Source organism: Rosa rugosa, chromosome 6, assembly GCF_958449725.1.
Source record: "Rosa rugosa chromosome 6, drRosRugo1.1, whole genome shotgun sequence".
NCBI lineage: Eukaryota > Viridiplantae > Streptophyta > Magnoliopsida > Rosales > Rosaceae > Rosa > Rosa rugosa.
Genome location: NC_084825.1, coordinates 24,919,703 through 24,929,245, shown reverse-complemented (window position 1 = coordinate 24,929,245; position 9,543 = coordinate 24,919,703). Strand labels below are relative to the sequence as shown.

The window sequence follows — 9,543 nt, the reverse complement described above, 5'->3', positions numbered from 1 at the left end:
CCTTTATACAAAACTAGAGAGTTCTAGCTTAAGAGTGTGTTTGAGAAGAATGATCTTAATAATTGGAATTAAAGTTCAAGGCATGAAACGCATGACAAGATCCTACTGACTCGTATGGAAGTTTTCAGGTAAGATTCATTCATTGCATTTTGCATAACTAAGTATTGGGATTGACAGCTGTGCGTCAATCCCTTAGTAGTCTATATTGAGTCCATGCATGGTACATTGTCTGTGTGTTCTGTTTTCCAAAGGAAGTTTATTTCAAGTGGTTATGTCAGTCATTAAGTCCTTGATGCGTTATTTATGCATATATCTTTTATCTTTATGATAAAATATTCCTTGTTTATCATGCTATCTTTTTGGAAAGGTTGTTTCCTAATTGGTGTCAAACTGTTTAATACAATTGATGATACCCTAAGAGATTTAGGGGGAGAGCTGTTGGACGCATATATAAGCTTTGCAAAACTATTTTCTTGGGGTAAGCCTTGCACGACAAAAAGTTATTTGCATCAAAAACTCTTGATCGTTGGTTCATTTGTTCCATGTCAAAGTGAACCTACGAGTCAAGAATGCACTCATAAATCATTCACATCATTCTACATGTTCGAAGGTCCTACGAGTTCAGTTGGGAATCAAGCATGTTCGAGAATTAAAGATTGAAGTATTCAAGACGAGTGAAGCACATCTAGAAACTGTAGACAAATTGGTGTGAGGTAGTTCAACCGGGCTAAAGAAGAGTTTAGCTAGAGGTAACCGAGTCCAGAGTTATCCGAGAGGTTGTAAGTATACCTTGTAATTTGTTTATGATCTTATAGTGTGTGCTTGAGCACTTGGCCTTCAAGAGTTAAGGCCCCGCAGTTGTTTACCTCACGTTGAGGGTTTTACTGCGTAAACAATCTTTGTGTTTTTGTTCTCTGTTCTTGTTCTTTGTGCACACGTTAATTTCAGTTGTTCTATTCTCATTGGTTAGGGATAGCAAGCCTTTTTCAATCCCTCAGCAACGTTAAGAAAATTGAGTGCTTTTAGGAGTGACTTGCCTATTCCCCCCCCCTCTAGGCCATTCTAGTACTTTCATAGTGACTTTTAGAATATTGATGTATGGTTTAGAACATCGCAGTGTGATGTTTTCACACATCAACATCCCAGGTCTGACTTAAATAGTTTTTCACTGTTGTCTTCTACCTTTTAACTCTTCAATCTCCCATCTTCACCGTTATATGATCACTGCTCACATACACTGTAGTAAAAAAATAAATTAATATATAAATGGCGGTGAGGTGATTCCGAACCCACTTGTGATATCAACTTCCAGTTGTGTCCAATTTAGTAAAGTCTAGTTTGTTCAAGTTAGGCATCCTGAAAAAGGGAAACAAGAACAAAATTAATTTTGGAACTTAAAAGCTTCCACGAAAACAAAATAAGTTTCTGAGCGTAAATCTCTACCAAGAAACAAAATTTTCAGGGAATTTGGATTGGATCGAAAAATGATGTTTATAAACGGTGGGGAACAAAAATTGTTCAATGCTTCGACAAATCAAAATTCGGAGCAGCACGAATCCCGACAGTTCGGCTCAAAATTCCATAATTATTAACCATAATAAAATTTACGAAGTGTGGAATTTAATAAAGAGATAATTACATACAAGTGCATCTTTGAATGTTTTTTTAGCCATAAGGCCACCAACTAATTTTTTCCCTCATAAGGCCACTAGATTTAAAATGATGTTATATTTTGGATATAAAAACCAACATATTTACATAAATGCCACTAGAGTAAAAAGTCAACAACCATTCTTTCTATCCTCTTCGGCGAGGTCTTCGGTCAACTCCGGCCGACCTCTGGCCAACTTCCGGCGGGACTCCGGCCAACTTCCGGTGAGACTCCGGCCGACCTCCGGCAAACTCCGGCGACCACAAAATCTACTGTCACTAACACGAAAAGCTACTGTGACTAGCAACAAAAGCTACACTGATGAGAATTCCGGCAACTTCCGGCGAGGTCACAAAAGCTACTATCACCAGCAATAAAAGCTACTGTCACTAGCAACAAAAGCTACGCTAGTGAGATTTCCGGCGAGGTCACAAAAGCTACTATCACCAGCAACAAAAGCTACTGTCACAAACAAAAGCTATGCTGGTGAGATTTCCAATGAGGTTACAAAAGCTACTGTCACCAATAAAAGATACGCTCCCAAAAATCAAAAGTTACTAACACCATTAACAAAAGCTACTGTCACGGACACAAAAAGATACTCTCATAAACTGAGAAAGCTACTTCTATAGTTTTAAAAATCTACTATCATAGTTGTGAAAATCTATTACAATAGATGTAGAAACCTAATGTCAATGTACTAAAAAGCCATTATAACAAAAGCTACTAACATCAGCTTAAAAAGATACTAACAGAGACGTAGAAAGCTACTATCACCTTGTTGAAAAACCAATATAACAGTTATAAAGAGCTACTAACATGAAATCTGTCAAAATGAAAACAGAATCTATTAACATTAGTTTGAAAATATACTAGCATAAGAAAATAGAAAGCTACTATCCCTTGGTTAAATAGCCATTTATAACAGTTGTCAAACGCATATACGGAAGCTATTCCATCAAAACGACTATAAATTTACAATGTCAAGGGCATTTTAGCCAAACATAACTCCAATTAGTCCTAGATGAATAAACAAATAAAATTGGAGTTCACCAACTTCGTTAGTAGAAATTAAGTTTACCAAGAATACATCCAGCTTTTCTGTTTCAAATTGGAGTACTTCACATTCGAGTGCATTACCCATCTCCTCTCCCACTATCCTTCTTCAACAGTACTATAAGTTAGACTATTCAAACCAAAACAAAAATGATGCAAGGCTGTTAAAATCTGGAAATGTCATTCTCAAACTTTTTGAAATTCAGTCGCCGGAGTCTCTAAACGGACAATTATCTGATTCTCCAGTCCATTCTTCTTCTTTTTTAAGAATATTGGCTTCCTGCTACAGGTCACCACAAACCAAAATAGGATCTGAATTATTCAACACACGATTGTTCCACAACTAGATAACAAGTGCTTTTGGAGTACTTAGAGAGGTAATTAACACAACTACTTAGCACATCAGTTTAGTTTCTAGCATTTGCAAATTAATCATCCTCAAGAGAATTGTTGTTGATCAGAATCCACCTCAGAACACACACACACAAGGTTAATTACCAAACGGGCCCGTCATAATCTTCCATCAACTTTACCATCAAATGTAAGTACTAAGTACAGATTGAAACTGTGGATAGATAAACCTAGAATTGAGAAACTCATGACAGTTCTAGATTGAAATTACGAGTTTGATAATTATTGGTACATGACAATTACCGATATGAAATCCTTTAAAAACCAGAAGGGAAAAAAAATGAAGAAGAAGCATAAACAGTCCTATAATCTTTCATCCAAAACTCAATTCCAGAATTGAAGCCACTATGAACAATCGCCCAATTTCTAATCCAATAAGCCAAATCTCTACTCTGATACAGTGAGTTACCTTTAAAACACGAAGCACACTGCTTCCGGAGTAGCTCCGATTCGACTCTGAAATGGCAGCTTCGAACTCTGCAACGTCGACGGTGAGGTTTTGAGGGAGAACGTAGGAAAAGAACTTGGAGACTGCGGCGTTGATCGACAACTGTTCGATTTGGAGCTAGACTTGGAGGACGGAACCGTGGAGGGAGGGAGTCGTCGAGGAGCCTGAGACGGAGATGTGGTCGGTGGAGTTGAGAGGAAGAGGAGAGAGTCGGAGATCCAGTTCAAGTCGGGGTCATGCGTCGGAGATCTAGTTCTTGCATCAGAGATCCAGTCGTGAAACGACGTCGTGCGTCGGAGATCCAGTCGGCGTCGTGCGTCGGAGATCTAGTCGGCGTCGTGCGTCAGAGATTCAACTCCTGTTCCGGTCGCCGACGTGATGGTGGAGAGAGGGAGTACATCGCCGGCGAGAGAGAAACGGAGTATTTCACCGGTGAGAGAGAAAGGGAGGAGAGAGAGTGATTAATCTCAGAGGATTTCGTCGGGGGAAGAGAGAGGAGGGAGTGATTAATTTAATTTGAAGCAGTTAGTTATCTTAGATAGAAAGGTAAAATCGTCAAGGTCAGAGAAATTTAAGGATGCAAGTGGCCTTATATGTACAAGAAAAACTAGATGGCCTTATAGCTAATTAAAGTTTCAAAATGACACTTACGTATAATTTTCTATTTAATAAAGTGGCAACGTTTAGAAATTCTTACTTGGAAAAGCTGTTTGAAGATGCTTTGACGAGACGAGGATTGTTGTTGATCTTGCCATCCTGGTCGTGTACGTGCACATGTATCAGCTTGATTGCTACTGTGCTTTCAATCCTGTCAATAAGTGCAGACGTGCAGTGGTGCTTGTGCACAGGTATGCAAGTGCGGTGTGAGAGGGGCTGCGATGTAGGTAGGTGCAGGGGCGTGCTAGGGTAGATGCGAAGGTAGAGGGAGTTGCGCACGGAGTTTAGGGTTTTATGCTTTTGAAGCTAAGGTTAGAGCTCGTGCTGATAACGTGTTGTAGAGAACAAGAATTCAGGAGAAAGTTGAGATGTATTTCATTGATGATAAGGCCTCTATAGAGAATTACATGTATAGTCGTCTTGCTTAGTAAAGAATCCTATACATAAATAGGAGATCAATACAATATACTTTTCTATTACATCTATGGAAAATAACCCTGTTTGGGCTAGGCACATAAATGCTCAATTTCCTGCAACAATAGCTAGCAATGATTTCCACAATTTCAAGTCAACCAAGTGTAAACATGTTTTATGGTGAAATGTAAAATGACAAGTCCCAAGATCATCAGAAGTACTAATCATGAATGCATTATACAAGTATACATAACATTGGGAATAATATATTTCACTGCCTAAAACAAATTGCTTAAAGTCCCGTAAAATCAATTAGTACTATGAGTCAAACAGAGTAAGAAATATTGAGAGAATGAATTCTTTCTTGTCTATTATTCATCTCACAGTGGAGGTATATAAAGAAGATTACAGGAATACAACTGACTTACGTCTCTATTCTCTACCACATGTAGAATTGGTAAGTACTAACTATGGTATCACTACAATATATTACACTCCTAATACTATGCCATGACTCACGCTAACACTCCCCCTCAAGTTGGCGCATACATATCAACCATGCCCAATGCGCCAACTTGCTTAGTGAGTCATAAAACGCCTTCCTGGAAACTCCTTTGGTAAGTATATCTACAAGTTGCTCTTCAGTAGGAACAAAAGGGAAGCTGATAAGTTTGGCAACTAGCTTTTCTTTTATAAAGTGACGATCAATCTCCACATTCTTAGTACGATTATGCTGTACTAGATTCTGTGATATATCAATGGCTGCCCGGTTGTCACAATATAACTGCATAGTACTTTTGAGTTTGAAACCCAAATGACGTAACAGATTTCTCAACCACAGCAATGCATACACCCCATGAGCCATACCTCTATACTCAGCCTCAGCACTAGATCGTGCCACAACTTTCTATTTCTTACTCTTCCATGTGACCAAATTATCTCCCACAAAGGTAAAGTAACCTGATGTCGACCTCCTGTCTGTAATATTTCTAGCCCAATCTACATATGTGAAGTCACAAACCTTAAGAATGTTGTTGTGTTTAGAAAACATTACTTCTCTCCTTGGAGCTGACTTCAAGTACTTTAAAATTCTCACAACAGCATCCATATGACTCTCACCTACCTCAATCCCTAAGAAGTACTTTAGTTCACCCAAGTCCTTTATCTCAAACTCAGAGGCTAACTCTCTCTGTAGTCTATCCATCTCAACAGTATCATTGCCAGTGATTACAGTATCATCAACATAAATGATTAGGGCTTCTACCTTCCCTTGTTGATGCTTGAGAAACAAGGTATGGTCTGAGCTACTTTGTCTGTAACCAGCCTTCCGCATGAACTGTGAAACCTCCTAAACCAAGCACGAGGGGATTGTTTGAGACCATACAGAGATTTTCTCAATTTGCATACAAAATCACCAGGAGAAGCAGCTACATATCCAGGTGGAAGACTCATGTACACCTCCTCGGCTAACTCTCCATGAAGAAACACATTCTTGACATCAAACTATCGGAGTGGCTAGTTCAAACTAGTAGCAAACGAAAGCAGAACCCGAATAGTGTTCATTTTGGCAACATGAGCAAAAGTCTCATCGTAGTCTATACCATACGTCTCAGTAAACCCTTTTGGTACAAGGCATGCTTTATACCGATTCATTGATCCATCTGCATTATGTTTCATGGTAAACACCCAACGACACCCTACAGTTTTCTTGCCTTGTGGTGGAGGCAGAAGCTACCAAGTATTGTTCTTCTGCAATGCCTCCATCTCTTCTTCCATTGCCTTCCTCCACTTTAGATCCCCCAACGCCTCCTGCACTTTGTTAGGTACTGATACAGCAGATATTTGATTCACAAATGATTCATATGACTTAGATAATCTCCTAGTGGACATGTAATTGGCTACTAGGTATTTTGATCTTGCATGAACAGTGGGTTCATATCTTTTGGCTGGTTGACCTTGAGTAGACCTATTTGGTAACACATACTGTCTAACATTAGACTCACTACTATTAGTGCTAGTAGGTGGACATACCTTAGATGAGTGATCTTTAGTACCAGGGAGCTGCATGTGGATCAGGGGTAGGAGCGATGACTGAGGGGATATGTAACGTCCCGAACCTGAATTCACCGTTTACTAGTCATTTGGACGGTAAACGATATTTATTTTCACTTTTATTGTCATTTCAGCACTTTTAGTGGCCCTAAAAGTTGACTTTTTATTCGGGTCAAAATTTGAGAAATTGTTCTTCATGAAAGTTGTAGAGGACGTTAAACCGAGCGCGTGCATATGTGGTACGTAAAAATCGGAGTTCGTATGCGAAAGTTATAAGCAAAAAAGGTAAAGTTACTGTTCATGGTAGATAGTATAAATTTGAAAAGTTACTGTGGAGGCCGGTAATTTTTCTTTTCTCTCCCTCTCTCCTCCTCCCCGCGTTTTTCTCTCTCTCTCCTCGTCGCTCTGCAACTTCGGCCACTTTCCTTTTCCGGCCACCTGGCGGTGCATGGCGGGTACCGGCGGACTCGTCTCGACTTCCTCTTGGCGCCTGCGGTGGTGGCTCACGGCGGCTTGGCCGGAAAACGAAGCATCGGGTCCTTGAAGTTTCACTGTAGCAAATTGGTCAACGCCGGTTTCTCCCGATTCCGGCCACCTCCGGTGACGAACCATAATCATTTGGAAGCGCCTTGCGATGTAGATGATGCTCCCCAAATCTTTTGCAGCGATTTGAAGCGTGGAGGAAGAATTGAAGGTTTGAAATTCTTGCACTATTCACGGTTTCGGGTTCAATGTTTACCTTAATTGTTGAACTAGTTCTAGACGTTTTCTGGCTTAGTGGTAGTTGAATAAAACGTTGGGTCCGTTGAGTAGGTGCTGCTGCCAAAGTTTGGTGGCCAACGGAGCTGGTGGCGGTGGCGGCGGCGCCGCCACTGTGGGCGGCGGTAGCAGCGGCTAGGGTAGCTTTTTAATTTCATTTTCTGGCTAGCTAAATTCTATAATTATCATAGAGCTTGTATGTGAAGTTTGGTGAATTTTGGAGGAGTTTGGAATTGTTTGTGAATTTCCGAAGTTTGAAGTTTTGTGATGGAATTGTGGGAAATCCGGCCGTTGGATTTCCCTCGTTTTCATTGTGGAATATGTAGATTGAGGAATTGGTGTTGTGGAAGAGATTTGGGTGGAATTTGAGAAGTAATGGAGTTAGGGATTTTCGGGTTTCGTTTAGGTTCGTATTTATTTTATTCGAATTGCCGTTTACGGAAATATAATTGTGTACAGGGCAATGTTGCGAGCTACGGCTAGATGAAGGGACTCGTTTGCGTGGTCGCCAACTAGTACTGTGAGTGGACGTTTGTTTTTGAATATTGATGCATGCATTTATTTTTCGAATTAATGTTTTATTAATTATCATATTATTTTAGTTTCGGATATGATTTCGGTTTTGGAATATTGCTTGGATTTTCCATCATGATTTTTGGAACGTGAGTTTTATTCGCTCGGATTTGAACTTGTGATTTAAGTGATTTTCGACGAATTATTTTCCGAGGTGATTTCCGGAATTTATTAATATATTTTATTCGTCGATATTGAGATTTCTGGAATATTTTTCGAAATGAGATTTCGATGGAATTATATTTCTTGTTTATTTATCGATTTACGGTTTTGGCATTGGGAATGCCTCATTGATGATTCTGGATTCGGTTTTGTTTCGGAACTGCGATTTATAATTGATCTAATTATTCTTTTAGCGTGTGGGACACGCTGTTGATTTATGTGACTTTTTACGAGAATTTCCTGGTACGGTTGGGAATCGTACTCGTGTGTTTTTATTCGCGGGACTTATGGGGAAGCCTTATAGATTTACTGGATTTGAATGGTTTTTACCCGCCATACCTGGGTCGTCATATTTATTGCTAGCTAGCCTATTAGTACTCCTCCCTGCTTACTATGTGTTTGTGGGTGAGTAAGAGCAGAGCATGGGATGCTCCAGAGTGTGGGACACTCCGACCCGAGCCTGGGAGGCTCCCTTCTTTCGTATGGTGAAACTTCTTCCCCATATCTTATCGTTGCTTGACTAGCGGGGCTAGTCCGATTTTCACTGTAGCCAGCGGGGCTGGTCTTATCTTCTTGAGAAACGAGATTTCGGTTTTATGATATATTTTTCGAATGTTGTGACTAGCGAGGCTAGTCGGTTTATCGTTTTGAAATCCTTGGTTTTAAAGCTAAATGTGTTTTACCATTTGTGCATGCATCGAGTTTTTAAAGGAATAAATGTGGGAAAGTATGCAATCCTTCTTATTTTAAATTGTTTATTTTTGTCCACTCACGCTAACGTTTTCGTCTACTTTCCCCTGGGCCCTTCGGTTTCTAATGCCCAGTTTGCAGGCGTTATTAGTTGAGGTCGGGCGTACATGGTTCGAGGCATAGTTGACGAATAGCTTCCGCACTTCTTTGTTTGGCTCTGATCTATTGTGGGTTACTATTTTGGGTAGTCCTCTTTAGGGGTGACTCGACCAGTTCTCGGTAGAGTTATCTCTAAGGTGGGCCCCGCAGGGCCACCTCGGATTTCAGGGTGAAATTCGGGGCGGGTCCTGTCAGGATAGTTGTGTCTTCAGTTTCATTTTCAGTGATCAAAACTGTTGCCTGGATGCTTGGAGCTTCTGCTTCCGGATGAGCTTCTGCTTCTTCGACTACTGGATTCGACAGATTAAGAATCTCAACTAGATAGGCCAAAATATCTCCTGCCTGCATTACTTCTTCACCTCCTTCCAATTCCTCCCCCTCACCATGATACAGCTCTTCAAAATATGAATTCTCCCTTGAAGAGTAGTATCACAGGAGGAAAACTAGCTCATGTCCTCAAAGAAAGTAACATTCATAGTGACATAGTACTTTCTGGTAGGTGGGAGGTAGC

At 40.3% G+C, this 9,543-nt stretch overlaps 1 long non-coding RNA gene across 1 annotated transcript; it reads left to right on the top strand.

Annotated features, from left to right (window-relative positions):
* The first annotated feature begins 6,964 nt into the window (after positions 1 to 6,964).
* LOC133713929 (uncharacterized) lies at positions 6,965 to 9,221 on the top strand. Its single transcript, XR_009848333.1, has 3 exons — positions 6,965 to 7,383; positions 7,908 to 7,968; positions 9,008 to 9,221. It is a non-coding gene; the product is annotated as an uncharacterized LOC133713929 (long non-coding RNA).
* The last annotated feature ends 322 nt before the right edge of the window (positions 9,222 to 9,543 follow it).